At 44.1% G+C, this 23160-nt stretch overlaps 1 protein-coding gene across 3 annotated transcripts in view; it reads right to left on the bottom strand.

Annotated features, from left to right (window-relative positions):
* The window catches only part of LOC121453360 (synphilin-1), a 139226-nt gene extending 126791 nt beyond the window's left edge, over positions 1–12435 (bottom strand). For 2 of the 3 annotated variants that reach the window (XM_041660085.1, XM_041660087.1), the window contains exon 1: positions 12017–12359. The gene's annotated coding sequence lies outside the window, so the exon portion shown is untranslated. Of the gene's footprint in view, positions 1–12016 lie in introns of all 3 variants that reach the window. The other variant, XM_041660086.1, reaches the window with a different exon arrangement.
* Positions 12436–23160: the final 10725 nt, after the last annotated feature.

Here is a 23160-nt window from a genome sequence, read left to right on the forward strand (position 1 = left end):
CCCTGCTTTGAAATGCCAGCCCCTGAGTACAGCAGCCTTGCCTCAAATAGATCAAATAGGAATTTGTCCCTGCAGGGTTTTTTTTTCCTCTTATTTTGAGCTGGGGGAGGACACTTTTTTATGCCTGGTCCTGCCTGAAATAGCACATAGCAATCTCTTGTTCTCAGAGACAAGGCAGGCGAGCTGGCATAGGGTCTCCTTCTCATGCTGTGTAAATGTCAGCTTTGCATTAAGAAAAAAAAAAACCTATTATACAATGCATCATACAGTGAGGTTTGCCAAAAGGGGGAGAAAAGGGGAAAAGGGGGTAGAACTGGTTTTCTACATGCATGTTTTAATGATTTTGGAAAACCGTCAACCTGGATCAAAAAAAATATTTAAATCTGACAGTTTCCCACTAAGGCCATAATGCAAAGTCTGGAGAGAATTAAATTTCAAGAAACTTTCTATTTTCTTGGTAAGTCCAACAAATAGAAAACTTTATTTCACTAAAACCCTAAACCTCCATGATGCTTATTCACGCAGGCTTTTGGGGGAGGCTTTTTTTTCAAATAGCCACCGAGGGCGTGTACTTGGGCACATGTGCCATTATAAATGACAACTTTGAAAAGTCAGGGCTTCTGAGCATGAAACACACTTAGAAACATCGCCGAAGTGAGGAGTAGTGAAGAATCTCCCAACAGGGAGAGGCAGAACCCCCCTTCTCAGCAAATCAATCTGGGACTTGCAAAGATCTCCACTCTATTTCTTAGCAACCCTCGTAAACACTGTACGACATCCAATACCCGAGATTTTTCACCATGTTAATCTCTGAGTACTCGATTCAATTAAAGATTAGGCTTCTCAATTGTAGTTTTAGTACACAGCGGGCTGCTAAATTATGATTATCAGTGGCTAAGTGTGCTTGCATCAGCACAACGCCGGGAATGAGCATGAATCATTTATTTCCATTGCTATGACTGCTCTTCTCCGAGGCGCTGCTCTCTGAGTTCGAGGGGTTTGGAGTTCATTGGAATTCTACGGTTAACACACAGCTCGGAGACCTCATTTATGAAAATTCCTTTAAACCTTTCACCACTTTGACAAATCCAGTCCAAATTCACTGAGCCAATTCAAAAGTAGCTCTCAGCCTTTTTTATAGGTTTTCAATTACACTAGCACAGCGCCCCAGAGCCACAGGGTTTGGAGAAGTGCAAGTGAGATGTAGAGAGACATGGATTCCTTTTCAAGGGCCTCGGATGGATGAAAGCAGTATTCCCCAGATTGGAGCCAGCGGGTGGAAGCTGTGTCCGTATTGAACTCTCTGTGTCCTACTGAAGCGGCCATCAGATAATTTACACATTGGCTCATGTTTAGTTATTTACCATATGGTATATGGGATGACTTGTTTAGATTTTCAGGATTTGCTTTGCGAAAAATAAATATTGGCATATTACTTCACGCTCCAGTTGCCCTAGATAGAGTTTTCTTTATTTAAATTGCTCAAAATGTTGTCTGAATTCATTAATCGTCCTGATACACAGCATGGAACAGCAGGGTTTACTTTTCCTGTGTGGATCTGGGAACATAATTTCAGGCAGGTCAAGGGGCCCTCTAGAGTGAATGTTGCAGAGTGTTTGTTTACATTGTGAAGATATGTCTTTGCCAAGGCCCCTTCTTATTGGCTTAATACAGAGTTGAATGGCCGATAAGTAGACAGGAAAAGGTTAGGTGGGACTTCCAGGAACAGAGAGGACTCTGGGAAGAAGAAGGGCAGAGTTGCCAGTCAGACTGAGAGGAAACAGTAGGTACAAGATGAAAGACAGGTAATGGCATGGGGCAGAATGTAGATTAATATACATGGCTAATTCAAGTTATAAAAGCGAGTTGAGACAAGCCTAAGCTAAGGCCGAGCTTTCATAATTAATAAGAACCTTCTGCGTGGTTATTTGTGAGCTGACGGCCCAAAGAAACACCTCCTACAGGTGAAGATGGCATATGTTGGTCAAATTGAGGTTAGGCCTAATTCTATTTTTTTATTTCCGCACTTTTCTTTTACACTTATTTATTTGTGTGTGTGCGCACTCACGCACGCACATGCATGCATGCGTGTGTGTGTATACATGTGCCACAGCCCTCATGTGCCACTGAGGTCTCACCTGTGTAGAGGTCAGAACATAACTCATAGGAGTCAGTTTTCTCTTTTAACCATGTGGGTAGTGGGGACAAAACTCAAGTCATCAGGCTTGGCAGCCGCCATCTTTATCCACCAAATCATCCTGCTGGCCTTGAAGGCAGTCCCCTTATTATTACTGAAGATTAATTTTATTTTTAATTATGTGTGTGCTCCTGAGTGTGTGTGTGTGTGTGTGTGAGAGAGAGAGAGAGAGAGAGAGAGAGAGAGAGAGAGAGAGATCAATGCAGGTGTCTCTAGAAGCCAGCAGAGGGTGTCAGATCCCCTGGAAATGGAATGGCAGGAGGTTGTGAACTGCTGGATGTGGGTACTGGGAACTGAACTGGTGTCCTCTGCAAGCGAAGTATGTGCTTTTAACAGCTGAGCCATCTTTCCAGCCCCTCAATCACCCTTTAAATGGGCTTGTGGTAACTATATTCTTTTTCCTATTTTTAAGGGTTTTTACTACTTAGATGAACCACCGATAAGTTCTCCTGTTTCAAACCTGATTTTGTTTTTTACAAATTGGTATGGTTTACGAGAGTGGCAATCTTTTTGATGTGGTTGAATGGATTGTTTTAAGTGACATTTATCACTGAGGATAAAGCAGACACGCAAAAAACATGCTCCTAACCATTTAGGAGCACTTGCAGACATTAAATACTGCATATGCAAAGGTGATTGCACTCAGGATGTAAATCTCCCATCTTCTTAGGGGGAGGAAAGCCAACTGGAAATCACCCGCAAACAGAGCTCATGATGACTCTAACAGCTCTCAGCTGCAGCCTGCCTTTTCCTTGTGTGTTAACACTCTGTATGTCAATGGGCTTTTGGTAACCTCAGTAAGAGGTCTGTCTAGAGGATGACTCTTTGGGTTTGGTTCGTCCTCCTGTTTGTTTCCTACCCTGGAAAGAGTATTTCGGTTTAACATAGTAGAGTTCTTGGCATAAGAGAATGAAATCAAAGATAAGCAGTAAATGCGTAGGCTCAGTACCCAGCTGTGCAACTTCTCGCTTCCTGGCTGTGGAGGTTTCCAGTGTGACCCAAAAATGGGGCTCTGTGACTCTGGACAGAGGTAAGGGGTGGGAACTAGAGGCTGATGAATATGGTATGCTAAGTGTGGACAGGCTAGCCTCCATATAACAAACACTTCAGTTTCTAGGCTTGCAAATACCATCCTTCATTCATTTCCTACCTCCTGAATGCCCATGGCATACTACAGCAGGAACGCTATAGCTACACTACATCCTATAACATGAATAAGAAGGATGGCAAAGCTTCCTTCCTTATTCTCTGACCCGATTCACAGAGCATACAGAGCCACAGACATCTCCGGTCCAGTCAAGAGCTGAGGTTTATGCTAAGTGCTGAGTGAGTCCGATGAAGAAAACTTGGTAAATCTGGAGTCCAAGTCTACAGTCCACTACAGTCCAGTTTGGGGCCACAAGCAGCTGGCAAGCATTGGAAATGTGGCTTGTCTGGGTTAAGTATAAAATGCACATCAAATTTCAATGGCTTAGTGTGCAAAAAATAAGAAGAATGTGAGGTATCTGGTTAATGATTTAGAACACGTGGAAATGTTCCAGCTGTAGATGCTCTGGGTTAAGGAAGAGGTTATTAAAACCAGCATCACATGTTCACTTTTCCTTATAGTATGCCTACTAGGGAACGTGAAATCACCTATTTGTTTTGCATTCATGGGATTTTTACCTTTCTGTCTGTAAAAGGAAAATTCTAGGGAGGTTCTGGGAGGCTGTCTCAAGAACAGGCCAGCAACAGGGAGAAGTACCCATGGTAAGAAGAGGAGACAGAGACTGGCCATGTTGCTGCCTTCTGAGTTAGTTTGTCTGCTGCATTCATTTGCACCAAAGAGAGCCAGAGAAGAAAATCCAAGATAATAACATCTCCAGTAAATTAGGAGCAGCTTGTGGTTTAAAAGGGAACAATTCTCTACTGGGGGCCAGACCAACTGGTTAACCCCATCTTCACCCCATCCGAGGTTAATTCTTTTGGCCACTCTGACTTTCCCATCTGCGAAGAGGAGACTGATCAATTCCTCTGTCTGCTTGCCCTCCCCTCACCCCCATTTCTGTAAACAAGATCTCTGGAGGAGACAGTGGCTTGTGACTACAGCTCTGAAGCAGCAAAGAGCAGAGAAACTTCAGCAGAAAATTCTGTATGCTTCTGTATTCATTAACCCTAATACTCATTTAAATAGCTGAGCTCCTCCTGGACAGATGCAAGTACCACAAACTTGGCCTCCATATCTGTCAGTGCACTGATGTGTCTGTGCTTGGAGGACAAAGGTTAACCTACAACAGGCCTCAATTCATATCTTCAGGTGGATCACCAGGACAAGTGGCGCTCATTTTTGTTGTTGAGGATCTACTTGGCTAAAATTTTCAACGTGCGAATTGCACCTGGTAGTGGGAGTTCACATTGAGATGACCAAACCAGGAAAGCCACGCCTAATGATGCTAAATGCCCACTGTGTGAGCAAGGGAGAATGAGCTGAGACCTTAGAGCCTAGAGTGCTGCCCGAGTCTGTGCTGGGGTCACTGGAAGAGGCTTCTGCAGTAGAAGCAGCAGCTTAAACGACTTTCCACAGGAAAGGTTGAGGGAGGCTCCAATTTCCATGGCTCAGCGTTGACTCTACAGTAGGAGGCAGGGCACACAGAAGCATCCTGAAGTAGTGGACAATGCGATTCTGACTTTAATTGCATTTTACCACATGCTTGCTGGAGATCTTAAGTTCTGCCCATTTACCTCATTTACAATGGCTTGCAGTGTCTGTTTCCTTCTGGAAATGTAGAGTGTGCATGTGAATGGTTCTCAGAACCAAGCCTTTCTTGTCTGCTCCAGAAAACATAGCAGTATAAACACTAGGAACAACAAGCCCTCAGAAAGGAACTGGTGTTTTCAAGGTAGTTCTGAGGTAGGGTGCTGGAATCATCCCTTCTGGGTATCTTTTCCATTAACCAGTTTGCCAATGGTTGGGGTGAATGTGCTAGGATGTTTTTGAAATGATTTATTTTTATTTGTGTATGCGAGGGGTGGTATGTACATGTGAGATTGCAGTTGCGTGTGGAGGCCAGCAGGGGGTGCTGAATACTCTGGAGCTGTGCCACCCAGTATGGGTGCTGTGAGCTGAGCTAGGGTCCCCTGAAAGATCACAGAGCTCTTACTACCACTGCTCATCTCTCTAGCACCACGTTTTATTCTCCAGAGGCAGTCATTTAACCTTAAAACAGCACTAAAAACATAATGTGCAATGAAATGGGAGATTCAAGTCCAGGCTTGTTTTGATTGGTCAGCCACCTAGGCGAATTCTCCTGCCATCTGGCCACCACTAGGAAGACGTTTGCAGGGAAACTTGCAGTTGCAGCTCTCAGTCTTTGTTTCCTCGCCAGAAACCAAAGGCTTCGTTCATGAGTCTGTCGTGAGAATCAAATAACCAAGCACCTAGTGCAGACCACCACAGACCTCACAAAAGCAGCCACTGGCTATCCTCCTTTGTGGTAAGAGCAATGATTCTTCTGATCTCCAGGCCATAGATGTTAGTCCAGCAATTTCCATTGGGTTGCTTCATTTTCAGGCTCTATCTTAATGTAGTCATTAGGGACTAATTAAAAGCCAATCATGAAAAAAAAACTTTTGATAAACTATCTGAACAGCAACTTCAAAGAGCATCTGACGTCATGCCTAACATTCTGAGCTACGCTTGTGAGAATCAAGTTCAAGGAAACCAGATAAACCCTAAGAGAAAATAACCTCTGAAAACCTCTCTAAAGTTGAAAGATTCAGGACGCATGTGGTGTGAACAGCCATTAGGCTAAGCAGAGTGGTCTCGTTCTTCAGCCATATGTGGGGAAGACTGGAGTGCATACGGAAGGCTATATGGGAAGGCGAGTTGTGATTCAGGGCACATATGAGGAGGTAGACATCAACGATTCTCAAGAAAAAAATAATGGGGTTGAGTTTGAAAAGATAATAGATGCACTAATACTGTCTTTATTATTGCATCAAGAATATGCAAAAAAGATGCAATCATATCCCACTGAGGCAAGAGCTCATGTAAAAGCCAGAAGGTGATGCACGTCAGTCAATACGAACACATCTTTCCTTCTCCTCTCTTGCACCCTCAGAAGGCAAAGCCCACACCACAAGACCTCAGGACCCAAGGTTCACAGCCTGGACTTCTCCCCAGGGCAGTGACAAGGTTGTGAGTGCTTCTAGTTCCACAGCCTGGCTGCATCTACTGCTCCAGAAAGAGAACCTGTAGCTGTGGAGAGAACGGACCGGAACGGAGACTGGAGGTATCATCTTCCGGAGCCTCGTAAAGTGAAGCATTGATGGTTTACAAGGAGAAATAAAGATTCGAAATCGGGGCGGGAGGTTCCTGTGTGTGACTGGGGGAAAGGGAAACGAAGACGTTTGACCTAGTTTCAAGGTTTGGAGCCAAGGGATGCAGTGAGCGGGCATAGTTTTCAGAAAAGACAGAACGGAATAGGTGTCTGCTATGTCTCCTTCTACAGCACCCACTCTCTCTTCTTTTTGGTATTTTCTTTTTAAGCCAGTCTTAGTACCATGCAGAACAGGGGCTCTGACCTGGCGCTCTCGAGTTACCCTATTTGTCCCTTCCCACTTGAGTAGGCATAGGTTGACACTTGGTTTCTGTTACTCATGAAAAAGCATGATCCCTAAGAATTTCTATTTCAAAAAAAAAGTAAAGTTATTTTTTAATGAGTGATGGATTAGAAGAAAGAGGGAAAAAAAACCTTATGTCACTGTGACAGGAGTGACTCAAAACGTTTCAGTCCACAAAAGGCACTTAGGGATTTTATAGCCAACTCTACCCTGAATAATGAAAAGCCAGAGCAGACTGCTTTAGAAAATGTTACTGCACCAGATAATGGCACGTTCACTCATTCAATTAACATTTATTGAGTATCTTCAGGGTTCTTAGGCTTGGGCAATAAAACAAGAAAATACTATAAAAGTGTACGCTGGGGTTTAAGCTGGTCCATCTAAGGCTTGTCCACAAAGCACGGCTGTATGTGCTGTTCAGACTAATTGCGTGAAGTCCCCGAAGCCAGGTGTTCTGTCTGGCCCAACAGCTGCCTTTGATAGTGAGGACACCACCTGAATTTCAGTCTGGCTACCTATAGATGAGGCAGATGAAGCAGCAATTTGAATATGTCTTCAGGAGAAAGACAGAACAGATGTGTCTCGAATTCCATTCCTTTCTAGTAAAATGTCCGCTAACATTTGTGAAGGAATCCAGATGAGGCATTGTGCAAGCCTGCCTTTTCTCTCTTTGCCTTCCATGAGAAAACCTGACTATTCTGTGGGTTTAACTTTTATAAATGCACCTATGGTTCACTGTAAGTATGTCTCACTTGCTGCCTCCTGCCTACTTCACGGTGGCCAGGCCCAAATTAATTGTCAAGCGTTCTTCTGCAGTGGGCATTTGATGATTCTGCCACCCTCAACTAACCCTGCTGCTAGTGGTGATGCTCCTGAGGATGCACTTACTGACTCCCTATTGCATGCCACCTTGGGGAGACTGAAAAGCAATGTTTCTGGTTCAGGAACAAGCATGGCCCCCTGGCTAGGCCAAATGGTTCTGCTATGCCAGATTCAAGGCCGGAGATTGGCTCCTTTCTCCAGACACCTAGAATTGCTCTGGCCATACTCAATCAGGTCCTCCTGACTTTCTTGTAACTTCTTAAGGCCTCCTGGAATGTTGGTTTGTCTATCCACAGTAGTCCAGGAAAATACGAACCCTAAGTAACAGCTAATATGCACAACAGACTCTAGCTTAATAAACTACGTTTGCCTTCATGCTGCCTCCTTTCTGGGACTGATTTTTTTTTTCTTTCACCCACAAATGAATCACTTATGGATTTCTCCATTTCTCATAAGAGCACAATCCTCCTTTAAGTCTCTTAAGCTTTTCTAAATCTCAGAGTGATTTTGACCCTGTGCTCCCGCCACATATTATCAGTCACCTGACCCTAAATCTGGAGCCTCCACGATAGATCCCTTGCTTCTTATATTCCATAAACACCCTTCACCTCTTTCCAGCCATATCCTGCTGATTCTGCCACCAGTGCTCCCACCCCCAGTCTGCCATCCTATAAGGATAGACGTACGTTCTTTACCACCATGGTGCCATTCTTCTGAGAAAATGAAGCAGCGGGCAATTCTCAACTTACACGCTGAGTGCGCCATAACCACGCAAGCTCTATGTTTCTGTTTCATGAATTAGTCCTCAGCAGAATGTTCCTTCTAGAAGCAAGTATACTCACATGTCTTAGATTTACTCTTCAAAAAGCTATGTTTTTATTTCAGTTCCTTCCCAGCTCAGGTGTTGTCTTTCTAACCCCCTCAAATCTGGGGTGGACTTTGAATTTGATAGGCCAGTGAGAGAGTAGTGACCGCGTTTGCAGATACTCAGCACTGTTGGCTGCTCAACTGCTCCCTTCACTGCTCTCTGAAGATGGAAGGGAGGTTCATGTCCCAGTTCACCCATGCATTTTGGTAAGAGCCTGACAACAGGCAGACAAGTAATCAAGATGATCCAAGATCAAAAGTCATCCTCCCAGCTGACTAATGATATCATCTACAGGAACCCAAATTGGATTAGCAGAACCTAGACCAAACTGCTGACCAACAGAACCACGAACTTTAGTAGGTGTTTTAGCAACTAAATTATAGAGTCAATGGGTAACTGATATGTTTATTTTCCTCATAGTCCTTCACAGTTATTACTTAGTTCCTGGGCTCTCAATTCTAACATGTCTTCTTTCATGTTCTGCATCATTATTTAAAATTTTAGGTATCCTATTCTCTTGCTTTTAATTTTATTATGAGAAAAACGCACACATGTGTGTTTGTGTGTGTGAGTGTGTGTTTATGTGTGTGTGATTTATTTTATTGTTTTCGTTATGTGCATATGTCTCTGTGAATGGGTGCCATGTGTGTGCAAATGCTGGCGGAGGCCAGTAGGGGGTGCTGAATACTTGGGAGCTGGAGTTAAATTGTGAGCCACCTGGAAAGGGTGCTGAGAACAGCACTCAGTGCCCTTAACTTCTGAACCATCTCTCTGACCTGTTTATAATTTTATATTCTACACATACCCAAAATGAATATACAATAACTGTTTAAGAGTCAAGTAGAACCTTTGCAGGGCCCAGGCATCAATGAACAATCTTGCTTTTTGGTTATTAATTTTATTTATGGTTCTGATTATTTTTCTTGAATCAAGTTCTGATTTTGAAGCTCTAGCTAGCACAGAAATCATTATGTATTGCAGGTGACCCTTGACCTTGTAGTTATCCTCCTGCCCCCTACCTCTCAAGTGTGGGAATTACAAGTTAAATGTCACTATGTCCACCTATGATCATTACTTTCGAAGGCTTAATAAAAGAATTAAGTTTCCAACCATAAAATATAAAGTCAATTACTGTATTGGAAAAGAATGCATAGTATATATCTAAGAAACAAAATTAGGTATTCATTTCAGGAATTTTTACTTTGCAAGTAAATTTACATATCAAAAAGCAAAAGTAAACAAGTGTATGCAGGTTCACATTGCACAGAAACAGTTGTTTGATTTTCCCCGTACATTATCTGTCTCTGAAGACACATATTTCTCCTATGGGATTCGCATCTGTAACCTGAAAGATTGCCAGACTCTAGGCTTTTGCTCTAAGAGTGTCACTGATCCTCATGTGGCTCTTCAATTAAGATTTTGCATTTAAAAGAGAAAGTCCCTTGTGTTGTTTCTAATGATGCACCTGCTACTTGGGAGATTTCTTCTTCTCATAAGAAACAACTTAAATCTGGCAAGACACATGGCTCCAGGCTTTCTCTGATAATATCAAAGAGCATTTGTAGGTTTTAGATGTTTTTGTGGGTTTCCCTCCTCCCGGGCGCAGTGAAGTCCCTCCAAGTCCTCCCAAAACAACAGTGCTCGCAGATTTTTTTTTGGCTTCTACTCTCTGTTTCCACTGTACACCTGCACTGCACAGCTGTCTGGACTCAGCAGAGCTGTGATACGGTTCAGAAAAATCCACTCGCTTCAGCCACTTCCTTTCAGATGTGGACAAGTAGGACGCATCACATTAACGAATGCAGTATCGTTTTGGATCATTCAAACCTTGTAAACTCTCTTCATGAAACGCTTCGGGACAATAACGCTTATGTTCGAATGGATAAAAGCTCTCATGCAAGCCTCCGTTTTTAATCAATTACTGCCATTAATGGTGTTCTATGACCCTTCAGAAAAGCACGATCATCATCTTTCCTGATTCTAGACCTAAGAGTACATTTGCATTTGACTACGGTCGATCCTCAGCTAACACTCCCTAAGAAAGAGACTTCTGTGATCATCCCCCAAAATGTCACACATTCTTCTATTAGTTGTAAGGACAGTTTACAGGTGTCTCCCGGCACTTTGCTATGCAGAAAGTAATTTAATATCACGGCACATCAGAATCAGCCAATAGACATTGCCTCCCAGGTGTGTACGCATTAGCATACTGCCTTCCCACAATTTGCTCTCTTGACTTTTAAATTTTTCAATATGTACAAATGAAATACAGGTTTGAATCTATTCCCAACTGAGATGTCTGCTTCATAATGAGAAATAGGTTTTCTGCCTGTTTGCAGATTCAGCACCAAAAGGATGCCTGACCATAATGTGTTTAGAGCTGACACCTTGGAGAACTGACATCTGCACAACTGTAATCCTCCTAAACCTCCCCAGATAGCCGTTATTTAATTTTGCAAACTGTATCCTGGCAGGGCTCCACAGCACGTTTGTGTGTGGCGAGACTGTCCTGCAGTGGCGGTTCTTTCTTCTTAGGGGCTCTTTGATGGACACTTGTCAGTAACAACCCAGAGGAGTGGGGCCCCACCTTCAGCAAGTGAAAAAACAGGGCACGGATAGCAATGCTTCCTTAATTAACTTTCCCAAGGAAAGCAATGTTCCCACAGGAAAAAACAACACGTTTCCACCCTCCTAGCGGCCCATTGGAAATGAGCAACAATGCAGTTGCCTTTTTGTCTCCTGAAGACTTTCTTTGCTGCAAGCAGTAACGTGTTCCTCAAAGAATGCTAGTATTTCCTGTGGAAACTGTATGGCTGCCAGAACTGGCTCGGAATATTCCCCCTTTTCTTTTCGTAAAAATGAAATAAACAAAACGTGGCATTTGACAATAGCCAACACTGGCTTCATCCCCACTTACCACCTGCAGACGAAAGTCACCGCCACGGAGAGGGTCGGGAAAGAAACCTTCCCTATGACATGGACATGCCCGGGACTCCGGACAGCGCCGGGAGGAGGAGCTGAGGCTGGACGGGGCAGCCTGGGTGCCACGGGGCTGAGGGGCCGGGGTCTCCCCTCGGGCAGCGACACCACCCGGAATCCCCTTCACGTTTGTTATTGTTCTAGTTACTAGTGTGGCTATCACTATGCCTTCGCTCCTCCTTGAGAGCTCCTAGGAGCCTTGGCACAGCCCATCCCCGCCTCCGGGACCATCGGAGGTAGCCGCAAGCGAAACGCCGGCGCAAGGGCCAATGAAAAGAACAATCCCCTGCACGGGAGCCAAGGACCGCGAGGCGGGAGCGACTTGGGTCCCCCGGGGTGAAGGCGTCTGGGTGACCCCAGCGAATCTACCCCAGTGACTTTCAGCAGCGGCACCGCGCGGCCCGGGGCAGAAGGGACCCGAGGCACAAAGGGGGCCCCGGGACCGTGGAACCCTCAGGGTATCGCCTGGGTGCAAAGTTGCACGGGCTCATCCGCCACTGCCCGCGTCCCTCTCCTCCCCGCAGCGCCCGCGGGGGACCTGGACTCACCGGAGCACGGAAGGACGGCGGGAAGGATGGACGGACAGACGGCGAGAGCGGCGGACGCAGGAGACCCGGCGGACGGCGGAGGCGCTGCCGCGGCCCCGCTACGTCACAATGCGGCCGGGCGGCCGGCGCCGCTCCCCGGGCCCCCCAACGGGCGCGCGCGGGCGGGGACACCCGGGGCGGCGGGGCGCTGAGTCCAGGGACGCGACCACCACGCGGGGCGGCCCGCCCGCCTGACAGTGACTGTCCCTCTGTGTCCCGGCCCGGCCCACGCCCCTCGCCAGCAGCCGCCTTCCCGGGTGTCCCCAGCCAGCGAACCTGCTGCCTCTGCTTACCTCGCGCGTTCACCTCCGCTGCCTTGGCTCTTCTTCGCAGCTCTCTCCTCTGTCCCCTCCTACTTTTGGCCCCCTCTTTCCACTTTCTCCCCCGCCTCCCCTCTGGCTTCGCTGCCCCCCCCCCCACTCCCCGCTTCCCCCCTCTCTTTCTTCCTTGGAAATGAAATCTCCCCTCACCGCGATCCATGAATCAACCGCTGCCACCTCATTGGTCCCCAAACCATTCCAAGGTTCCAGGGTAAAACCGGGAAAAGACACTCTCGGAGAAAAAAGAAAGGTGGCCGTAGTCCTGGGAAACTGTTGTGTATGACAAGCGTTTTGGCAGAGTGTTGTGCCTTGGCACGGCGTCTTCAACCCCAATTTTCCCCTCTCCAAGTCTCGCCCACCCTGGAGGACTTAACCAAGGAGTAAAGGGGCAGGGCTGGGGGCGTTTTACCCAGAATGTTCTGTACTCCTGAGGGGGTGGTGCTAGAGATTTTGGTCTGAAATGACAGTTAATCCAGCGGTGTTCTAATGTTCCCAGGACGCTGTGATAATAGTAACTTTGCTCTTAACATCCCTGAAGGTGGGGGCAGCAGGAATGCCGCTAGATGAGGCATCAGAGTTGCTGGCAGCAGTGGGTGCCTGCCTCTTTCCTATTTCCGAAACAAAATCCGGGGAGAGTGGGAGCCTTGATAACAACATTGGCTCTCTGTTGCTCCTTGGAAACCTTTAAACGGTTTTGGACAGATCTCAGTTTCAGGCGGGGGACAAGATTTGGAGACTGTCTGAGCAAAGCCATTGATGACTATGCTCTTGTTCCAGGATATAAGCTGCATGCTTGAGTTTGTCCTGAGGAATGTGTGAGGGAGTAAGCACTGGTCAATTTAGGGTCATCTTGGGCCCCTATCAGCCAGTTCTAGAGGATGGGAGTGACTCTGAGATCCAGGGAAACCCAGCAGTACCTGGGTGCTAGGAACGGAATATGTCCCAGGGTATCTGTCACTGGAATAGACTACTAGAAAGAAGGAAGGGCCTGGCTGGTTAAACACTGGTACCCTGAGTAATTGAGTGACTGCTGGGATCCATAAGGCGACTCTTTTTTTAGGATAATCAGAGCAATCCTTGTCCTGCACTCAGCTGGAATCCTGCCGGGAAATGCTACCACAAATGAAGGCCACCCCCAGAAATGACAGCCTTGAGTGGTAGCAGAAGACAGCTCCTGTCCTTTCATTCCATTTCCTACTCAAAGACTACATTTCTCCCCTAGGTTTCACCCAACATATCATGGAGTTCTGCCATGTGTTTATATGTAACTTATCACGTATAAGTACACGCATGGAGCGTGGCTTCACAGTTCTAAAAATGCATGTTTTCCCTGGGTAGAAAATATGAAATCAGATGATATCATATGCCACTAAAAATACTTTAAAAATATTGGGTTTAATTTTCTCACATCTGTTTAAAATAAAACGTCTTTTTTTCCTGGTGTGAAGTCTGAGAAGAGCACATCTCTCCTCTCTCCAGCAGATATGGGTGGGGTTAGTGGTTTTTTCTGACTTGGTGGTATACAGGGTACAAATGCTTGCTGATTCCTGCCCTCCTGAATTCGCTGAATCCCTTTCTTGAAAAAAAAATCAGATTTGAATTTATTAAAATCAATTATTAGACTTATAAGTAGATGTCTCTTCCATTTGCCCCAACATCCTATAATTCTAGCATTGAGCCAGATGTTTACATGAGTCAATAAGGAGAGGCTGGATTTTGTTGTATTACAGAAAGTGGATTGCCTGAGGAGAAGAGGTTTTCCTGGCCACAGCAGCCAGCATGCCACAGTGAAAGGCAGAAACCTTTGTGATGTGTCTTCGGCTATTTACCCTACTTTATTTTTTTTCAAAGTTCTTTTGTTACTTTTTTTTTCCTGCTCCCAACATGTTTTTGATTACATACTCACCATTGTTTCCATGTGATTATTTTTACGCTGTGATTTAAATCTAGGCTTGTATACACTTTCCCACATAGACTGTGTGTTTGCTTTTGTTTGGACTGTTTGTTGGTTTGCTTCTCCTATACAAACCCTTGCCAAATCCAAACCACAAATTGATCCACCAAAGTGTGGCAGTAATGAAGTAGTTCAGTTCAAACAGCTGCTAGATTTTAGATTGGATGGCAGGAATGCTGGCTTCCTCCGCATAATGTTGACTTCTTCCCCCTCAAACTAACCAGCTGATGCTAAGTTTTTCTAACTGCTCATTATTAACATCCAGTCTCTGACAGTCAGTGTCCTAAGGACCGTCTGCTGTGTGTCGAACCAAGAGTGCCTCATTAAACCACAGCCCACAGACCATTTACCCCTCTTAACTTACCCTCTACCTGGGCCTGTCATGGCACTGGGTGTGCTCCACTTCGTGCTCATGTACTTTTGCTTCTTATGCATTTCTTATCCCTGCCATTCGGTTGTCACTTCCCGCCACAATGACAGCAAGCTCCTAGTACTCACATTTGGATCCTCGGCACTGAGCACATTTTTATACCCGGAGTTAGCTACTGAAAATAATTAGTGAAGAAGTGTATCTCGCTGTAGATCATCTGCCAGAGAGCTGCCACGGAACTGCGCGTTCAATTATTACAATTAAACATCTGCCTCCTCTTTCCTTTTGCCCAATTTCCATAATCTATCTTTATGAGTCTATGAGGATTGGCTAAAACTACCACAATCCAGCTAGTGATCAAACAGAAAAGTGTTTTCTATTTTTAAGTGCAGATTTTATTAATAAAACATTCAGCTTTGCAGTTAAGGCTTTTTTTGAGTGAGTCTGGCTCATTGAAGAGAGGCCTATTTGAGGTCGTCTCTGATTTCTGCTTGGGAACTATAATTTGGTTGCATTGGGCTACTATTTTTTTATTCTGGAGCCAAGTTTGCCTCATTTGTTTGGCTCTCAGCATGTTTGATCCTAAATTATTTATATCAGGAATCTGATGATAACATCTTATGCAAATGTGTGTGCCTATCAGTCAAGATAGGTTAGGTTGTGCTGTGGTAATGAACAACCACACACATCACCACCCTGAACTCCCACAGATTAGTTTAAAGAATGTATTTCTTGTTCTCATTATACTGCAATTTCAGATCTGCTGCGTGCTGTTTCACAAGTGACTTTGGTTACTCAAAGCGGGGGAGGCTATCTCTAGCATCTCCCGCTAGAAATTAGGTGGCCAATCTCAGACATCTTGCTCACAACTCACTGAGCACCACCAGCCGTGCGGCCCCACCAGATGCCAAGAGGATAAAGGAGCCCAGTCCTGCAGTTCCTCCACCGCACTGGCTAAATAACACTGCAAAGAATTGTGAACACTCTGCCCATGCTGTCGAGCTGTGAGGAAGAATTTCAAAAATATATTCTAGAGTTAACGTTGATTTCTGAAGTAGCTGTGGAAACAAAAGTAGGGGAAAATGTGACTTTCTCAAATGCTCAGAGACATAATTCTTGAGCATTCCCCGCTCCTCAGGGAAAGGAAAAATTACAGACAGAAATGGTGTTGTGTAGTTTTATGCCAAGGTGTAGGACATGCTCATTTTTTCTTTATATCTTCTTTTCCCTTATTCATTCTTTTATATCCCCCCATTTCTTCGCATGCCCAAACAAAGCCTGAAAGGGATTTGACACCCATCACCTTGCTTATCTCTAAGGCTGATTCTCTCTTCATTCATTTTCAAGTTGGTTTCCCCACCACCACCACCACCAATTTGCCATTTCTTACCTTCACCTTTCGTCGGTTTGCTTCATCTTAGCACCTGGAATAAAGCTCTAACTGGGTGTCTTAGTGTCTTGTCCTATGGATATGATAAAATATCCTGCTACAAGTGATTCAATGGAGAAAGGGTTTTGTGATGGCTCACAGTTCAAGGGTACAACCATCAAGGCAGAGAATTCAAGGAAGAGGGAAGGAGACAGCAGGTATAGCATCCACAATCAGGAAACAGAAAAGGATAATGAATGCGCTCAGTTAGCTCTCCCCACCCCACTCCTCTTACTGTGCATGTATAGTCATTCCTATATAAAGGCCAGACAAGTACCCTGGATGCTTTCCTGTATTTCCCCTACCTGTATTTTATGAGACAATACCTTTTCACAGAAATTGGAGTTTACTGTTTGGTCTAGGCTGGTGTCCAGAAGGCTCCCAGATCTGTCTCTGTTCTCTAAAACACTGGTCTACAGACACAGATGTCTGACGTTTTATATGAGTGCTGGGGGTGATTTGAAACCAGGTCCTTTTGCTTTCGCAGCAAACGCTAGCCCTTGCCTATCTCCCCATCGCCCATCACTGTGTATAGGCCAAGACCCAAGCCAAGCAAATGGTTCTGTCCACTTGTAATTGGGTCTTCCTACCTAAGTAATCTAACCAACAAAATCCCCCACAGGAATGCCTGCAGACTAAATAACCCCTCACGCTGTCTGTCCCCTCCTCCTTGTGCTAAACATAATACTCATGCTGAGTTTCCAGGCTATGTAGTAGGTTCCCTCCCCCAGAGTAGTCACCGCCTACCCTATCCTACCCCAGCTTCTCTCTGTGTGTCTCGGTCATTTCTTCAGCATCAGGTTATTGGTAATTCCCAGGCCTATCAAGCTGACAGTTGATACTGCCCATCACAAAGCCATGGCTTGACAACTTGACAATGAACTCCGTCACCTTAAACCATCACTTTTCACTCCATGTCCCCAGTCTCATGTCCATCTCCTAGGGCAAGAATGTATTCAATCCAGTTTCAAATGTCCCCCTAGCCTAACACATCTGACAGCGTTTAAGGGCTTAAGGCCCATGTCTCAACTGAGACTCAAGACGAATCTCTTACCTGTGGGCTCATGTAAAATAGAAAACAAGCTACATACTTTCAATATACAAAGAATAAATGTCAATCTTCTGCAGGAGAAGGACTGGAGCCTAGAAAAGACAGGGCCAAAGCAAGACCAAAAAAAAAAAATCCAGCAGAAAAAAAAATACCGAATTCCACTGTTCCATGTCTGGCATTTGGGACTCAGGCGGAAATTGTCTGATAGCTCAGGCAGCCCTGCCTCTCAGTCTCTGCAACCTGTAGCACATATAACCTCTTTCTTAAGCAAGTTTCATTCCCTGTTTGCAGCTATCCTGGACCTCAGGGGTCCAAGAATCCCTAGTATCCTAGGCCCCATTGTAATTCAGACTTCACCTTCCATTTTACACAATAGGATCTCAGGGCATCTTTGAAAGGGGTTTCAACCCTGTTTTACACTGTCTGGCTTTGACTACTATCTAAAATTTTAGAGCAGGCCTCCATTACCCTAAATCTTGAATCTTTTGTGCCTGCAAAACCAGCATCGTGTAGACAATACCTCCCTGGACCACAGCTGTGCTGATCCCAGGGAAATACTTTCCTGGGTCTTTTCGAAGCAGGGGACCCCCTACCATTTAAGCTTTCTTCTCTCAAATGAATTTGGATCTTCATAAGGTGGAGCCTCTACTTGGTTGAATTTTGTTTTCAGGAAAGTCTTCCTATTGCGCAAGCTCAGCACAGACCGTTTCTCTTCAGTGGTCCTGATGTCTTTAACTGTTTCAGATGCTTTCTCAGCAACTTCCTCTGCTAGACAAATGAAATCCATTACGTTTAAATTTAACTTCACTCGTGCTAATCAGGATATGGCAGAACAAAACCAGATTCTTGGCTAAGATATCCCAAAGATGGCGCTCCTCCCTCCTCTCTCCTACATAGATTGGTCCTGGGAAACAGGCTGGGGCAACTCAGGGGTGAAGAAGAGATCTGAAGCTGAAGAAAGGATCGAAACACATAGAGATAAGCTGGGGTAGGATCGGGTAAGCTGTGATTACTTTGGTGGAGGGAACCAACTATATAACTTGGAAACTCAGCATGCATATTATGTATAGCACATGGAGAAGGGGCCAGTTAGTCTCAGTGAGATGTCTCTGTGGGGACCAGTCTCAGTCGGTAAAGATCTGGGAGGAGGAAGCTATGGTCCATTGTTCCTACATACGATGGTCAATTGCTTTTAATACTTGGGCCAGAGGAGGACTTTACATCCCTTTGAGTCTCACTTGGGGAAGGCTTTGGCATTTCCATCTGTCTGAAGAATCAGGGTCTTTGACACAGTTGTACTCAACTACCCACTTTCACTGAGGACTTCATCTGATGTCTGCATCTCCCAGTTCTTCACCTCTGAGATCTCACGAGACAGGCCTCCCTTGTCTGTATATCCCTCATCTTCCAAATTCCCATCAGAAGGGCCCACTAGGCTCTGCAGTATTCAAGGGCTTTTTTTCTAGCCCAAAGCTTCAAACTCATCCACATTCATCCTATGAACCAGTTCCACATGCTTAAGGAAAACCCACATGGTCAGGTTTATGACAGCAGTGGTCCCAGTAGCAATTTTCTTCATTTCTTTCCCTATGAATGTGATAAAATACCCTGACAAAATGAGCATGAGGAAGGAGGATGTGTCATGGCCCACAATTCCGAAGGAAGTCAAGATGGCAGGTTCCTGAAGCAGCTGCTCATACCACATCCCTTATCAGGAAGCAGACAGGGAAGCTTTCTGAAGAAGCTTTCTCCTTTTTATAACTTTGGGAACTTAAGACCAGGAAATGGTGTCACTTGGTTTTAGTGAGTGTCCTCATATCTCAATTACCCTAACCAATGTGATCCCTCACAAGGGTTGCTGGGAAGCTTGTCTCCAAGGTGAGTTAGATCATGGCAAGTTGATTATGAGGAGTAACCACCTCACTGAGGAAGGAAGGATGAAACCCAAATCTGGCAGTTCGGCTGCATTATTGTAGAGAATAAGCAATAAGAAGTTTGATAGAGAGTTTTATAGACTGCTAATCTGATTCTCTTGGATTATTTGAGGACTACAATTAGTCATATTACTCTGTTTTGTCCAATCATATAAGGTGATTTTTTGAGGGGGGGGTGTAATATTTTTAAATGGAGGCAATTAAGCCAAGCAAAATTGAATTGGATGGATTAAAGACAGCTTGAGGCAAAGAGAATATCCACAAGAGATTGAAGTTAATTTGTAGTATTTTTGAGCTACATGGGGCCAGTTGACGTCTCTCTTTTTTCAAGGGAACCATTAACATTGGTTGTCTTTAACAGGTAACTTAGGCCTTTGAAAAGATAAAAGAGTCTCAGGGTAGCTCATGCTTAGCTCTAGTTGAAAGGTTCTCCTTGAATATATTTATTCGCTGATGTCTCTCAAGGCTGACACTAACAATGGTAAAACCTACTGGGACCATGTTTTAGAAATATCAGCGGCCGGGAAATCCCAATTTCCCGCACCATTAGGTACCACCTTTGCTCACATGACTTAGCTGGAACCCCAAGCCCATTCTTCTCTCATTGACTACTACTGTAGCTCTTTATTTATCTGTAAAAAAAGAAAAATGCAAAAAAAGGGGATAAATATAGACTCTTTTTTTTTTTTTGCCAGAATGGTCTGATAAGTTCAGACATAGACTTTCCTGCTTTCCTTTCCATTCTTGCCCCATGAATGATTAGCTGAGATGAAAAAGATTCCACTCTCTGTATCTTTCAAGACAGAGATGAAGTTTTCCCCTTCAGGTAAACCAACCTAAGCTCCCTCTGGTTGCAGAATTATCCCCAATGTAAATCCCACCCATAACTTATCTTTTCTGTGTGTAAAGCATTCAAATCACACAGAAACACCGATGTTCAGGTTTGGCGACCTTCTTATTGCAAAAACCTGAATAAAATTATTTCTCTGTGCCTGATTCTTGCCACTGACAAGATCCTGTTCCCCTTTGAGTCAACTGATTGTTTTTCTGTTTAAACCACTGATGTGAAATGATAGCATTTTACTATAAAATAGTCAGTTCTAAGCAAATTTTACAAGTAATGCTCACATTCTACAACAATATAGCATGAATTTTAAAAATTCATCAAATTTACAGCTTTATTATTTAAGATTTTTTTAATATTGGTGAGACTATTAACTGTCCTACATCATAATATTTGGATTATGCTATCCACTTGCACTATACCTGTTCTAACATGGCACATGTATAAAACATAATTATTATTAAATAATACCAAACAGATGCTTGATACACCATGGGATTAATACTATTTTCTATCAGCTTCCAAATGAGTAATTTTCCTGCAGGGTTACACAACTTTACATCTTGGACCAATAGGAGAGATAAACGTTGTTCATGATGCAGGCCCGGGGTAGAGGTTTTCATCAGTGCAGACCTCACAGGTAAGGATTATTTCAACGAGCAGCAGAATGGAAGAGAAGATAAAGCAGAAGGAAGAAAGAGGGAGAGAGATGACAGAGAGCGAGGTGGGGTAAGTGGAAGGGAAATGGGGTAGATGTATCTTCAGAGGCAACAATTAGGTCTTTTTCTTTTGGGATGATGAGCCCCTGCCTAACACAGGCCATGTGTGCAAAAGCAAACTTTCTCCAGGGCCATCTGACCCTGACCGGGGATTTCCATTTGCCTGAGTGGGGGAAGAAAAGTGGGAAAATTCACTTAAGATGGAAAACTTGGGCTTGGGAAGTCTCAGGGAATTCTTATCCTGTACAAACCGAGTACTCCTTGGGAAGTGCTTGTTTAGACATAAGGAATTTCTCTAAGGGGAAGCTTTAGAACTTGAAATTAATTTGATTCTTTTTAAAGGAAGGCAGGTACTCTGAATGTGGTTAGTTCATGTGAAATGGAATACAAGTGTCTTAGGACTTTCACCTAGAGAGTGGTTGGGGACTGATATCTACAGCCCACATTCTGCTGGGAACTGTGTACTCAGCTGCCTAGGGTATTATCAGCAACTACAGAGGTGATTTTTTTTCTCATTTAGATAATAATGTTATGTTAGCTTGTAATCTTCACTGTGCATAGCACTGTAATGTATATCCACCTCCATAGGATTCGCTTTCTTTATGAGTAATTTGCCCCCACCTGTAATGCCTTCGGGATAAGTATGCTTGTACACCATCAATAGGCTTACAGATAATGCAGGTGGCGGTGAAATGAAAGAGGGGGATTTAGATCTTAAAGGAATTAAAACTATAACCGACTTTGGTTTCTGTCTTTATCTTTAAGCAGCTTTTGTGGGCTAATAGAAGCGGTTTCCCCCTTGAGGGAGCCAGGCACAGGCATTAGAGTTGGTTACTTCTAAGCAGCAGCAGACAGAGGTCAGTGCACAGAATGTGTAATTTTAATCCTCACCACTCCAAACCAGGAGAAATCCAATTTCCATGCAGTTCTGGGAAAGAAAGGCCGGTTTTGAAGCAAAGGAAGGCGTTCAGTCTTTTAGGCATCACTATCTTGTGTTTTAGTTTTATATCTGTTAGTACCCAAGTCCCTGGCCCAAGCACAGAGAGTCCTCTTTAGAAGAAAACTAGGGAATACTAAATCTATATTTAGATGACAGATTTTTAAAAAAGGTTTTCTTATAAATGATGGGGAATTTTTTTTAAGGTAACTTGTGGGAATAGAGAAAGAGGTCTATGTCATAAAATTCAAAGTCCAAAAGAGCCCTATAATTCAGAGGTTAAACTCAGTAATGTAGGCGTCACATTTTCTGAATTCAAACCTCACCCTTGGTTTTCATTGTCTTCAATAGTAGATGTGACCAGACATAATATTAGATGTGACCAGACCTTAGTCTCCTTGACTACAAAGTTGGATGTTCATAGATTTTACTTCAAAAGACTATACGATTTAAATAACTTAATAATATGTGTGTGTGTTTTCAGATCCTGCTATCTCCAAAAGGGGGTGTCAGATACCCTAGCATGTCGTAAGCCACCCTGTCCTGTGGGCGCTGGCAACTGAACAAGGTCCTCTGCAGTAGAGTATGTGCTGCCGAGGCATCTCACAAGCCCCAGAACTATTTCTTAAACCATATTATAGTTCACTTTGTATTTTTCTTGACTGGTTGGCTATCTGGAGTTAGAATCTCACTCTATAGCCCAGCTTGGCTCTTCTGATGTTTTTGCCTCATCTTTCTGGTTGTGTGATTACAAAACAGGATTCCAGTATGCCACCTTGTGTGGCTACACCTTGGAGCAATCTGCGGTGTGTACATAGCCATCTACGACCCTTTCTGTGCAGCCATTTAGGTTATGCGCAGTGTTGCTTAGAGAACCTTTTTGGTTCATGTTCAAATGTTGCTGTTGGCTCTCTGACAGTTTAAGACTTTAAAAAATTTAGATCCTCTCATTTGATGTTTAGCTTGGGTCTGTAAACAGCATTTAACATTCTACTCAGACTCCCAACGTTGGCTAGCCATCCAGGACCAGATGAAAAGGAAGAATTTCCAAAAATGAAGTGTCTTTAATGAGAGAAGCATCATCAGCATTCTTAACTCTAGGGCAGAATGCAATACGATTTTGATATGTTTCCCATTAATGTGATGTAAATGGAAAAACACGGTCCATGGGAAAAAATATAAAGTACTTAGCTATGCAGTCATTCAGCAAATCTTTCTGGGCTCCTGCACTGCACCAGGTACACAGTGCATGCTAATCATGCAGAAAGCACGAAGGTGAATAAAACTAAACAATAGGATGCTCGATAATAATAATATGTAATAGATATAATAAATAATAATAATAATAATAGTGAATAAAAGTGCATTCTAGGGGCCCCAAGCACTGTAAAGGCGGTGAGATGGTAACTGACAGGAAAGGGAAGACAGGATCTAAGTGGTCAGCAGTGCTTCTGGGTTCTTCGGAATGAGAAGTGAATGGTGTGAAGAACGAGCAACGTGAGCAAACAGAACAGTGGGAACGATGAATAGGGGCTCTGTCCACTTGG

This window comes from Microtus oregoni, unplaced genomic scaffold, assembly GCF_018167655.1.
Source record: "Microtus oregoni isolate MIOR12 unplaced genomic scaffold, Mior012 000011F_ref0000422, whole genome shotgun sequence".
In the NCBI taxonomy this organism is placed as follows: domain Eukaryota; kingdom Metazoa; phylum Chordata; class Mammalia; order Rodentia; family Cricetidae; genus Microtus; species Microtus oregoni.